Below are 14221 nucleotides of genomic sequence, written 5' to 3' on the forward strand. Positions count from 1 at the left end.
AATGTTTTTCAATTTATTTGAGAAACTATATTTCTATTGAGTTAATCTAACCTACACTTACTGTCTTTAAATGATTATTTATAAGTTATAAACTTAGGTAATCATTTACACTTTTAAAATGATCACTTTTTATGGTATTAAAGTGATCACTTTCAATCTTAACTCGGTCATAATCGTTGTAGAAACTCCTCTTATTCTTTCTCGAGTCGAGGGATTCTTTGACCGCACTTTCCTTTATGGGTATGAATTGCCGTCTTTCTTCCCTTTCCAGACCTTAATCTTAAAAGTAATCACTTAGAAAAATAAACTAATTATATAAGCTCGTCCATTGATAATACGGTGTCTAAGACTCCGCCCAATATTTTTTCAGAAGACAATATAAGATTATACTTTTACAAAGAGGTAATAGTTGAAAAAAAAAATCATATTTAAAATTATTGGTAATATTCGACACAAGGCAAGAAAAGTGAAAACACAATTTATTGAAAAAAGAAAGGTCATAATAGAAATTAAAATAGACATAAAAAGTGAAAACTTACCCCCAACAATAGCATTATCATTCAGAACTTCTATATATAGCAGACAAAATTCCCCTGAGACACCAATATGAAATATATGAATCAAAAATATGAATAAAAATGTCAATGGGCTTGCAAAAATTAGCATACACTTAATAAATTAATGTTGTACATAAAATGTAGCCAAATAATCACACTTAGTGACCTTTCTTTGCTCAAATGATCATGGGATTTACCCCTCTAACTAGCCTCTATTACAATATAAATGGTTGGTTATGAGACTTAGTTGTTTTGAGTAAAAAAAGTACTAAATCTTAATTAAATTGTTAACTCAATTCAAAAAAAAAAATAAAAATTTAATAGTTAATTTCGCTTCTAGCTCCTATTATTCTAACACTATTAAGTGACTTGTATTTAGAGTGAAGCTTAGGATGTCAAATGTACGCAACTTTACCCTTGTTACTGATAACATTAACAAAGAAATTGTTTCTGATTAGCTCTTGATAGCAAATATTATGTGCAACTTTTAGACAAATAAAAAGTACACATAATTTAATATGTAATATTAATATAGTTCATTATGATTCAAAACCAAAAAATCATAAATTTTTAGCGCCAAAAAGTAATACCAAAAATCAAAATTAAATCAATACACAATAGTATACAATTTATAATTTTGATTTGAAATAAAAAAAAATTTATTCATATTATTACTCTTACAGTATAGGCAATGAAAAACCATCCGAATTTTAGAGCATTTTCAGTTCTGTTCAAAAAAAAAAAAAAAGACTAATTAGATAATTTCTCCAATTTAAATTATGCATAAAACATATATTAATTCTTATAATGTTGGTAGGTCAATTCCATCTAAAATATACTTCTCTCAAAGATGGAAACATAAATTAATGAAATAATATTCAATTAAATAGTTTATCACTTTTCAATCTTCATAGGCTACACCCAACACATTTCAATTATCTTGGTGAGTATTCATATAAATCATAGTTATATAGAGCGTGAAATGTAGTTACCTTTCGCAATTCAGAAGTGATTTGATGTTCTAGCGTATAAAATCTTTTTTAAAAGGAGGAAAAACGACATAAAATTAATACAATTTCTTAAAGCAAAGACAATCATTTTAATTTAATTTTGTTTTTAAATATATTTTTATATGTAATGTATCTCGTATTCAATCGTTTCCGACTCAATCTAAGTTACGTTTCTTGTTCCCATTTCCATTTCCCATTCCAAACCAAATATCCTTTCAGCTACAATTATATAAACGCCTTTCAAAGTTTTTGTTTCTTAAAACCAAGAGGGAACGTATATTGGTAGTTGACATTATCTTTAATTCAACTGATGAGGACCTGTTAATGGATTTTTTATTAGGCCGTGACAATTCGTTGCATAATCTCACCTGATTGATGCGTAGGCGGTTTCCACCATCGGTAAAGGTACACTATTGAGGATGTCCCTCTTCTCTTTGTTAAGATCATCGTTAATCCCAGTTAAGAATTGATAGAGTCTCTATCTTTGAATGAATTTATTGAATTTTGTTATATCCTGTGGGCAAATCATTGGATTTGGCATTCTCCTATCGATTTCTTTCCATAGTGTGTTGAGTTTACCGTAGTAAACCTCAATAGTGTCGTTGTTTTGCTTCAATGTTGCTGCCTTTAAACTCAAATCGAAGATTTGCAATTCGTCCTTACCACATCCTAAGAGACTTTCGATCCCTTGCTATAGGTTGTGTGCTGTTGTATAGTCTAAGAATTGATTTACAATATCTCCATCTATGTTCTCAATTATCCACGCTATGACCATGAAATCTTTTTGTTCCCATTAGGTATAGTTGGGGTCTGATGGTTGCGGGGGTCCGACAGTGATGTGACTGAGCCGCCCCCGACCTCCAATTGCTACATGCATTAACTTGCACCATTTCGTATAATTATGGTATGTGAATTTTTCTGAAATTTTGAGTGATGTTGGATTTTCGGTTTGATTGGTTATTTTGTTGAGTTTCTGAAACATCTGTTCCATCTGTTCCAAAGACATTAGGGTTTGGTGGGTTTGTTCTTTTGATGAATCGGCCTTTTGTAGGTAAGAACCGGTAGATGATGAGTCCTTCCCGGATCTAAACCCTAAGGCTCTGATACCATGAAGAATTAATAATTTCTGGAATTTCGTTTTGAAAGATACTGTTTTTTCTCTTGTTTATTACTTGGAATCATATTCAATATATACATGAGCATTTATCAATTATAGTAACTAACACAGAATAACCGCCTAATATTAAACTGCCATGTATAGTGTAACTGCAATGTATATAATGTAACTGCAATGTTGAACTGCTCTTCAATAGAATTAGATATTTTTGTTGGACGGATGAATTGGATATTAATATTTCTTAGTATTTATTAATAGTGAATTGTTTTTCCGATGGATAGATGTATGTAGCTAAGTTCATTCAAGGAGAAAAAAAACAAAGAGAATCATTTAATTAGATGGTTTGGAAAAGTGTAAAGACAAGAATATTAGCAAACCTCTAATTAAAAAAAATACAAAGTTAAAGCTTGAAAGAATTACAAAGAAAGCTAGGAAGATCGAATGAAGATGATATTGTTGTTGTAGTAGTAGTTTTTTCTAAAAACTAATTGTAGTATATTTTGTCCCTCATTTTATAATAAAAATATTTGTGTAATGTTCTTTAATCATACCTTTAATTTTAGTTTAATTGCATGGATTATTACATGCTTATTTGCTTGTCATCACAAGTTTACTATTCGATAATGAGATAATATCACAAAGTGTTGAACATTTAGAATATATAAGTCCTGAAATTATATATTATAAACTACAACAATAGTGGAGCATATAAAACAATGACTTATCACCCACAAACCACTAGTCGTTGCTTGTATTCTGAAGGTCTCAATTTTGAGATAGAACAAAAAGTCACTCAGCCTTCTGGAAACGTCGAGTTGGTGTTTTGGGCGATGAAATGTTGCCAAGACAAAGGGCCTTCTCTCTTGATTAAACCATCGGTCAGTAAATGACGGAGAATTTCCATCAACCAATCATGGTACAAGCCCTCTGATTTCAAAATCATGGCCTATAGCAAAGAGGCCTTTTGATGGCTTTTATTTTCTGGGCTATTTTGCAGTCAAACAAGATCGGATGGAATCTAGCCTGATAAGTAGGCAATGAGAGTTTAAACCTTCCTTAATGCAAGCACTAAGCAAGTCAACTACCTTACAGTCGATCTTCGTGATATTGACCACATTTTTTTATCCCTATTTGCATTTTAGTGGGTTGGGCACCAGATAAGCAGCTAACATAAACTACTACCGTACAGCGCATCCCGTGGGCGGCCTTCAAAGGCTATCATTCGTAGGACGAGACGCTAACCTACGCCCATACATTCTGCAAGATCTGAAAACTGTCCCATCCTAGTTGGCCTGGTGTGATGCCATAAAATCCAAATACCTCCTGCCGCAAACTGGGATCGTTCGCCGGCTAGGTCAGATTTTTCTAGGGTTTTCGTTGCTCTGATTTTTCTTCGCCTCCTTCGTTCTCTCTTCACATCTTTCGCTTCTCTTGTCTCCTCAACTTTGTTGTTGTTAGATTATGCATTACAGTTACTTAGGAGCAGTTACTTGTATTAGTGGTATGTAATGTTGCAGTTACTAGATCTTCTTAGGAGCAGTTATTTTAATTTCTGTATAAATAACCATCATCAATTGATTGAATCATATACAAGAAATATAATACAAAACCACAAAAACTTGCTGGTTTAACAGAAAAACATGGTATCAGAGCTAGAACGATTCTAAATCGTTCTTCGCAGCTTCATCACATACCAATTAACCTACCTTTAAATCCAACAATGGAAGATGAATCAAGAACTGTCATAGCACCAGACAAACCGGTCACAATGGGGCAGTTGTTGCAACTCTTTAAACAGTTAAACCCCAACAAACCATCCACTGAAACCAGCACACATACCCTCCTAATCTCAGAGAAATTAACTAATCAAAATTACACAAAATGGTCCAGGCTGATGCACTTAGCCATTAGTGGACGGGATCGTCTCAATCACATCATTGACGATCCTCCACCCACAAATGACCCAGCGTACAACCAATGGGTCAGAAGTGATTCGATAGTTATCTCATGGATTCTGGAAAATATAGAGCAATATCTCGATTTCCCGACATCCAAAACATTGTGGCAAGGGATAGAAACACTGTATAGCAGTGGGAGAGACGACCTGCAAATTTTCGACTTAACAGTCAAAACCAACAAGATCCAACAAGGGCAAGACACCATTGAAACATACTACAGCAAATTGATTGTGTTATGGAAAGAAATTGACAGAAGACAACCAAATCCGATGAAGGATCCATGATCAAATAACTCAACAAAACAGATTGTACCAGTTTTTAGGAGGCGTCAATGAAACATACGACAAAGATAGAAGAGATCTCCTCCTCTTAGACCCTCTTCCCACAGTGGAGGAGGCCTATGCAAGTATCAGAAGGGAGATCCTGAGACGAGGAATCATGAAGACAAACCCCTCATCTGATTTGGAGTCACCGGACACCGGAGGAATTTTTTCAGTCAGAGGGAAAACTTACCGGAGGGATGATGAAAGATCTCACCTGAAGTGCACTTATTGTGGTGGTACTAGGCATACAAGGAACGAATGCTTCAAAATCGTGGGGTATTCAGATTGGTGGCCGAATTCTAAGAAGAAGGGAGAAAGAAAGCCGACGCATTTTTCAGATCAAAGTCGCATGGGAAAGGCAGCAGTAGGATGGCGCCGAGAAAGATCCATCACCATGGAGGAAGGAGAGAAAGCAGGTGAAGCCATGAACGTTACAGCCACAGAGAACAAGGAAGAAGGTACCAGAAACCCTAGAGGAGACGCCTCAACAGTGAGAAGAAGAGAAAGGGGTAAAGGAAGGGAAGACCCCCCATCTCCTTTTAAAGGAAATGAAACCCTAAAGGAGGGGGGGTCACGTGGCTTTTTTCAAACCCAAGAGTCACGTGGCTCATCATCTTCCTCATCCCATATTTTTTCTGTTTTTTCGTCCTCATTTAATACTTCGTCTTATTTTGATAAGGGTTGGATAATCGATTGTGGTGCCACCGATACAATGTCGTATGACCCGAACGATTTTTTGACTCGTGACACCCCTATAAAAACCACTATTAAAACAGCCAATGGGGAAGGGATTAAAGTGAGCGGAGCTGGAACAATTTCTCTTACAGAAAAACTTACTTTAAAAAATTGTTTATTTGTCCCCGACTTGTCTCATAAATTATTATCAGTAAGCCAACTTACTAGAGATCTCGGTTGTTCTGTTCTCATTGAGCCCGGATGTTGTACTGTGCAGGATGTTCGGACAGGGAAAGTCATTGGACGTGGTATTGAAAAAGGAGGATTATACTACTTGGAAGGGGAGACTCAAAAAGGCAAAGCTGTTCTTGCTCGCGGGTCAGAGGAAAGACAACTGTGGACGTGGCATTGACGTTTAGGGCATCCATCAATAGGGTATTTAGAAAAACTTTTTCCTCAATTTATAGGACTAAAAACTGATTTCAAATGTGAAACTTGTATTCGTGCAAAGAGTCATAAACACTCATACTCTACTAGTTTGAATAGAACTGATTTACCTTTTATGCTGATTCATTCTGATGTGTGGGGTCCTGCACCCGTCATAGGGTTACATGGTTTTTCCTATTTTGTCACATTTATTGATGATTGCACCCGGATGAGTTGGATTTACTTCCTCAAGCACAAATCGGAAGTATTTCATGTGTTTGTTGAATTTTATAATATGATATGCACTCAATTTCAAACTCAACCCCGCATGTTTAGAACAGATAATGGTGGAGAATATGTTAATTCAAACATGCAACAGTTCTTTAAACAGAAAGGGCTTATACACCAGACCACTTGTCCCAATACACCTCAGCAAAATGGAGTGGCCGAACGGAAAAATCGCACACTTCTTGAAATGACTCGTGCGCTTATTCTTGATTCTCATGCTCCGACTTATCTTTGGCCTGAAGCCATCGCCACTGCTAACTACCTTACCAATAGACTTCCCTCAAAGAGCCTTCAATATCACACACCTCTAGCCACCCTCCAAACCTATTTCTCTTTACCTTCCTCACATACCCTACACCCTCGTGTTTTTGGGTGCATAGTTTTTGTTCACTGTCCAGCGAGAGTAAGAAACAAATTTGAACCGAGAGCAGTCAAATGTGTCCTTATTGGGTATGGGAGGAATCAGAAAGGTTATCGGTGTTATGACCCCCTGACTAGAAAGATCTATACCACCATGGATTGCGAGTTCATTGAGAACGAATATTACTACCACCCTCTTCGATGTCAGGGGGAGAATCACAGTGACGATCTCAGATGGTTAATCAGTCCACGGTTGTCCAACTTAGACCCAAAAGACCAAGTGGGCAATGCTACAGAGTTACCCCACCAAGACGTTTTCTCCACTCCTCTACCATTACCAATCCTGTCTGATCATCAGGTAAGTCATTCAGATCTCGATAGTAATATTGCTCCAGAAAATACTAATACTGATAATATAAGTGATGATCATGTGGATGAAGAAGTTGTTACAGATACAGTTGAAACAGGGAATCATGATAGCCAAGGTGTTGGTGGTGAATCATATATGTTACCTTCTCGCTCCACTCGAGGGGTCCCTCCAAGAAGGTATGATCCTGAGTATGAAGCACAACGTACAAGATATCCTATTGAGAAGTCTTCCAAATCAGGAAATTTGTCACGAAGTGCCTTAGCATTTAAGGTAACTTTAGATACAGCCAAGATCCCAAGAACAGTAGAAGAAGCCCTTGTATCTGTACATTGGAGAAAGGCGATGGAGGAAGAAATTAATGCTCTTAACAAGAATGGCACATGGGAGAAATGCATCCTACCAAAGGAAAAGAAAATTGTCGGGTGCAGATGGGTGTTCACGATCAAGTACAAGTCAGATGGCACGATTGAAAGGTACAAAGCTCGATTGGTGGCGAAAGGATACACTCAGACATATGGAGTTGACTACTCAGAAACATTCTCTCCTGTTGCTAAGCTTGATTCAGTTCGAGTTCTGTTCAGCGTTGCCGCAAACTTAGACTGGCCCTTACACCAATTTGATGTTAAAAATGCGTTTCTACATGGAGATCTACAAGAAGAAGTGTACATGGAAGCTCCACCAGGGTTTACATCAGATTTTTCGGAGAACGAGGGATGCAAATTGAGAAAGGCTCTGTATGGGCTAAAACAATCTCCCAGAGCGTGGTTTGGAAGATTTACCTCTGCAATGAAGAAATTTAGCTGATCGCATGCAGTATCAACGCATGGTAGGGAAGTTGATCTACTTAGCTCATACAAGGCCAGATATTGCATATGCAGTAGGAATAGTCAGCAGGTTCATGCACAAGCCTCAGGTTCAACATATGGATGCTGTTTATAGGATTCTAAGATATCTCAAGGGATGTCCAGGTAAGGGAGTCTTTTATCAGAAGAATGGTCATCTTGACCTTGTAGCATATACAGATGCAGATTGGGCAGGTGATAGGGATGATAGAAAGTCGAATTCAGGCTACTTTACTCTTTTGGGAGGAAATCTAGTCACGTGGAGGAGCAAGAAACAAAAGGTGGTGGCCATGTCTAGTGCTGAAGCTGAATTTAGAGGTGTAGCAAAGGGAATCACGGAAGTCTTATGGCTAAGAAAGTTACTTACTGAACTAGGATTCCCTCCTAAAAAGAGTTGCGAGCTGTACTGCGATAATCAAGCAGCTATCAATATTTCAGAAAATCCGATTCAACATGATCGCACCAAACATGTGGAAGTGGACAGGCATTTTATAAAGGAGAAATTAGAAGCTCAAGTAATTAAGCTTCCGCATGTGAAGTCCAAGGATCAGCTAGCAGACATTCTCACAAAGGCAGTTGGAACTCATTTTTTTGAAGAAGTTTTGTGCAAGCTGGGTGTTGGTGACCCTACGACCCAACTTGAGGGGGAGTGTTAGATTATGCATTACAGTTACTTAGGAGCAGTTATTTGTATTAGTGGTATGTAGAGCTGTTCAAAACAAACCCGACCCGAACATCCGACTCGGAACCGAAAATTATCCGACCCGAAAAAATGTAAGTTTTTTAGGTTTACCGAACCGCAATTACCCGAACCGATACTTCACTCGAACCGTTTAATAACCGAAAAGGCCAAAATCGAACTCGAACTGCAACCGAATTTTATAACCGACATATAAACCTTAACCGATGTTACCCGAACTGAACAATGATCGACCCGATTCAAATCCGACCCGTATTATGCACGTAACCGAATGCAACCTGACTAAAACTGATTAAGATCGAACTGTTTTTAACTCGAACTGATACAAATCCGAATCGATTATTAATCAAACTGTTTTTAACCCGAACTGATACCAACCCGAACCAATTCTTAATCGAACTGTTATACATCCGAATCCAATTTCAGTTTTCTAATTATGATTTTTTGAATATTTGAAAACTAATTTCTAATATTGAAAGATTGTAAACAAGTTTATATATAAATATTTTAGCAAATCAACTATAAACCAATAAGATTCCACCAATTCTTCAAGCTTTAAGCCCCAAAAATTTACATTCATCACTTATACATCCACCAAATTTAAATATATAAATATTAAGTTTTTAACCCCAAAAATTTACATCACTTACACATCTATGTAGCTTTATTGGGTCATTGAGTTCTGATGCATGCTCGTTCCTTTTATGTATGGCCAACTAATTCAAGATGAATTCTGTTTTTCTCATTGTCCCACATCGCCTAGGTGAAAGAACGCAATCCCACTAGTGTGTTATTTATATGGGCCAATTAGAAGTGTTGTATAGATTGATTTGAAGGTATAGTGAGTAAAATCTTATTATCTAGTATCCTTCTATATCTGGAAAAGGTTTAAAAAAAAAACTTCTTTTAGTTATTTAATTAAATGTATAAGTATTTGAAATTATAAAAGCATTCCACAATAATCTGTAGGATAATGGACTTATATTATACATGCCCATTATAATAGGAACTAGAAAGTGCTGATAGATAATTTAGTAATTTTTGTATGAAATATGAGATAGACGATATAAAAAGTCCAAATACAAAATTTGAATATTTTAATTTAAACATCTTAAATGATGTATAAGATATTAAATAACAAAAGTGGATATTATAAGTAAAAAAATAAATGTTTTAAAATATTGGAAATATTTAGTCTAACTTAGGATATTTGGAAAACTACTTTTGTAGCGGAGGATGATGATGGATGTCATATGGATGATATGTGATGATCAAACTTATATTTACCTATTTATTTGGTTTTCTTTGATTTGGTTTGTATGACTATTTTTATGTTGTTTATTTGGTACTTATTTGAATGTTATGTGAGTTTTATATTTTTAAAGTGTTTATTTACAAATATCAAATGAAAGATTGTAAAATTATCTTTAATTTGAAATATTTATTATATTACCACCATTTACGTGTCCCTGTGTCCGCCATTTTAGTGCAACCTAGTGTTTAACTGAGATTGAGGGTCGGCCAAGCGAGCCAACCCTTCTAGTTTGCACAAATTATGTCGGCCATATGTCTTGATTTCCATACAGCACTCACCAAATCAAAGGGTAAGCATGGCAAAATTAGCCAACCGACCCTTTTAAATATGCCCCAAGGCTGTTTGGTCTTGTTTATAGCTAGTCATTACTAATTACCTCTTCTTCTAAGTCGATGTGGGATAAGAATAAATTACCACTTGTTTGGTCTTGTTTATAGCTAGTCATTACTAATTACCTCTTCTTCTAAGTCGATGTGGGACAAGCATAAATTACCTCTTGTTTGGTCTTGTTTATAGCTAGTCATTACTAATTACCTCTTCTTCTAAGTCACTAACAATAGGTCTAGTTTCGAACATTATTAAGTTTTAAATTAAATACGATGAATTATTAGCGTAATAGATTTATTATTTTAAAGTATTCAAGGTCACTAACAAGTATAAATACATAATATCATATAAAATGGTTATGATTACTTGATTAATCTAATTCACTTTATTATATATAATAAGTTTCAATTATCAAACTTAGAAATACAATCGATTATTAGTGTAATAGAGTAATGTATATTCTAATAGCTTATACTCCCTCTAATTAAAAAACAAATGTTTCATTTGGAATTTGCATAAATTCTCCTCTAGTAATATATTCTAAATTTCTAATAGGTTAATTACAAGCCTAAAAAGAAATCGAGATAATTACTCTGAATTGGAGAGACTATTAGTTTATACTTTAGAGTACTCAATAAGACAATAACGCTAATAAGTCTAAGTACGTAACTAATAGCCTACGAGATAGTTTAGATTATTCTTATTCATTCAAACAAATCGAGTTTCGATTATTGAGTTTTAATATTCAACCAATTATCAAAAGTAGCAACATGATGCATTATTAAATAAAAGTCTCATATATATATATATATATAAACTTATTGAAATAAATTGATCTGCCATAAAATGAGCATACATCAATTAAAAACCCGACTATTAACTTATTTCGATATTGACCCGATCGATAGTTGTCCGTAACCGATAACTACTCGAAAAATAAAGCTCGAACCCGATCTGTACCCGAAAAAACCGAACCAATTAGTAATCGATGACAACCCGAGACCGATTGACACTCGACACGAACTTCAACCGACACCGAACTGATGCTAACCCGATAGCTTGAATAACCGATCTCCAACCGAACCGTGACTAACCGACTCGACCCGTGTGTGACCCGTTGTAACACACAGCCGAAAAATAACCGATTCGAAATGCAACCGAACCGAATAACACCCGTCAGAAACCGACCCGATCAACCGAATGAACACCTCTAGTGGTATGTAATGTTGCAGTTACTAGATCTTCTTAGGAGCAGTTATTTTAATTTCTGTATAAATAACCATCATCAATTGATTGAATCATATACAAGAAATATAATACAAAACCACAAAAACTTGCTGGTTTAACAGAAAAACAGTTGTAGCTATGGCAGCGTATGGAATGGCCGAGAGCAGACCTTTTTGGATATATAATCCAAGTCGAGAGTGGAGTTACGGGAACAGCCGTCTGATGGAACGAGCAGAGGATGATCAAATACGCTACGCCGTAGTGACTCGTCACTTGCTTTATGTTTTGTTCCCGATCAGTTTGTGACAGTTTTAATTTGTAGGTTATTTTAATTATTTTCAATGATAGATAGCTGATTGGTAATATCAAGAAAAAAAAACCTCACTAAGTGTATGTGCAAGTCAAAGCTCTTGACCCGTGGGTTTGTGGGCCCGAACTCATGGGTGTTTCGAGTCCACACAAGTGGGCCATAGTGAGATTATGTGACAAATTATCATAGTGAGACGGTCTTTTATCAGCTTAAAATGGGACATTTTATATAATAGAAATATGTACTTTTATAAAACGTCAGATTTGGCAAATCTTAAAAAAGTTTCCACACAATACCATCGTAATGTTGTACTTAATTCTACAGTAATATTAATAAGGTAAAAATGTTTAATTAGCCGTTAAGTTGTGAAATATTATAATATCTATACATAGCAATACTATTAAGTGTCCTCCAACACATCAGTCAATCTGATTTAACAAATTTCCAAGAAACTTTAAGGCAACAAATTCCAGAAAATGGTGCAATTAAGAAGGCCGGTAAAACAAGATAAAAGAAAATAAAAAAAAAATCCAAATAAGAAATAAAAGTTATAATAAATCTCAAATCATTTGGAAAAAATAGGAAATTAAATTGGAAAAGCAAATATGAAAAAGAAAAAAAAAAAAAAAAAGAGAAGGAGAACAAACCGCAAAAGCATTGAGATTGTGGTCGAATGGGTTTCGATCATACGCCATGATATTGTTAATGATGAGATCAAATTGTAAGATAACAACGTGGGAGAAATTGTAGCAATTTAATTTGTATGGACAAGTATTATGATACTACTTTTGGTTAATTTTTTGATCGACTCACCCCAAATCCTACCAATAATAACAGCTGGGTAGGTAAATTTGTTGATTTTGATCTCTAATGGGGTTTTGGTTAATATTTTGATTCGAAAATTTGAGTTTAATTCGCAAAAGTTGGATTTGTAAATTGATAACAATTTTTTTATTTAACAAAATTTGTAACTTGTTAAGCCCATCTAAATCCGATTAAGTTAGAAATAATTGATATTTTTATGGTTGTAATTCGCAAAAAAAAAAAAAATTGATATTTTAATTTGCAAAATGTTTAAAACTTTAATGTTGTATTTCACAACTTATTCTTCTTAAAATGTCAAATATTTTAATATGAACAAACAAAATGAAACTGTTATAAAAATGTGAACAAACTTCTTGGAGTATCTTTGATGACTTGTTTGATGTGAATTTATAAGATAAGATAAGATTGCATGAGTTACTCCCAATATATTATTCTAACTTTATTTCTTAAAATTTTTATCTTTTCAAATAAAATCACTTTATAGTGCATTGAATTAGGGAGTATGAAAAGAGGGGTTATAAATTATTGTCTAACATTAATTAGTCTTACATTATTTATGGGTTAAAATAGACATTATTAATATTAATACTCATTTTAACGTTAAAGTGAATTTGTGGAGCTTATGTCATTACTAATTATTTTATTACATCAGTGTTAGAATTCCTTTTATAATGATCGTGACTTTTTCTATATAGAATTTTGTTTGATTAAAATTATCATGTATTTGATCGATTTTCATTCTATTATTGATGTCGTATAACATTTTTATCAATAAATTATTAGGTTCCTTTCAAAAAAATTATTTTGTTACAATTATAATTACAACCACTTCAAATGAAACTCTTTATTAATAATTTGCATTGTATTAGAGAAAATGAAGGGATGAGTTCCAAAACAATGACCTAAAAATTGCATTGTAAGTGTGAAACTTGGTGCAATGTGCCTGTGAAATGCTTTATAAAGTGACACTTGTTACAATGTACTTATGAATTAGTAAATTGTACAATGATGATGATTACGCAAACAAAACACACATACTTTCAATGGTCATCAAGAACATTTGAGTTCTCTACGTTCAGCATTTCTTTCCGAAATTTAATACTAGCATCCGGTTCATAAGGGAATATTTAATCATTATATATGTTCAAGTGTATCACAATGATAACAGCATTAGCACTTTAAGTTTTATTATGTATCATGATTACATTTAGTATAAATTTGTTAATGCTTAATCGATAATTATCAAGTATATTCGAGAAAGTAGTGAAAGGTTTTCAGCCCATTTTGTATGAAAATGTCTCACGGTGCAACGACCTCAAAGCAAGAAGTCAATTAGCTAAAAGTTTTAATTATCAGGTTATTTAACACAAGTATAAGGCATGTCTCACGGTTAGACCGTCTCATAGAAGAATTTATGAAAGGTTTTATGTTAGGACTTTGCTAAATTTTTGTCAAAGGTCTTACATATTATGAACTCAAACAATCTGTAAAAAAACAAAAATAAACTCTAATCATGCATGACACGGGTATAATCCTAGCATTATTAATTTGAATTGTGATATATCAATTAAGTAAATTAAAGATTGATGTG

The 14221-nt window shown here is 34.4% G+C and overlaps 1 non-coding gene across 1 annotated transcript; it reads right to left on the reverse strand.

Moving 5' to 3' along the window:
* Positions 1 to 10136: 10136 nt before the first annotated feature.
* LOC130801194 (U11 spliceosomal RNA) lies at positions 10137 to 10265 on the reverse strand. Its single transcript, XR_009039529.1, has one exon. It is a non-coding gene; the product is annotated as a U11 spliceosomal RNA (small nuclear RNA).
* Between the last annotated feature and the right edge of the window lie 3956 nt (positions 10266 to 14221).

The sequence above is a fragment of the Amaranthus tricolor genome, chromosome 1 (assembly GCF_026212465.1).
Source record: "Amaranthus tricolor cultivar Red isolate AtriRed21 chromosome 1, ASM2621246v1, whole genome shotgun sequence".
Taxonomy (NCBI): Eukaryota; Viridiplantae; Streptophyta; class Magnoliopsida; order Caryophyllales; family Amaranthaceae; genus Amaranthus; species Amaranthus tricolor.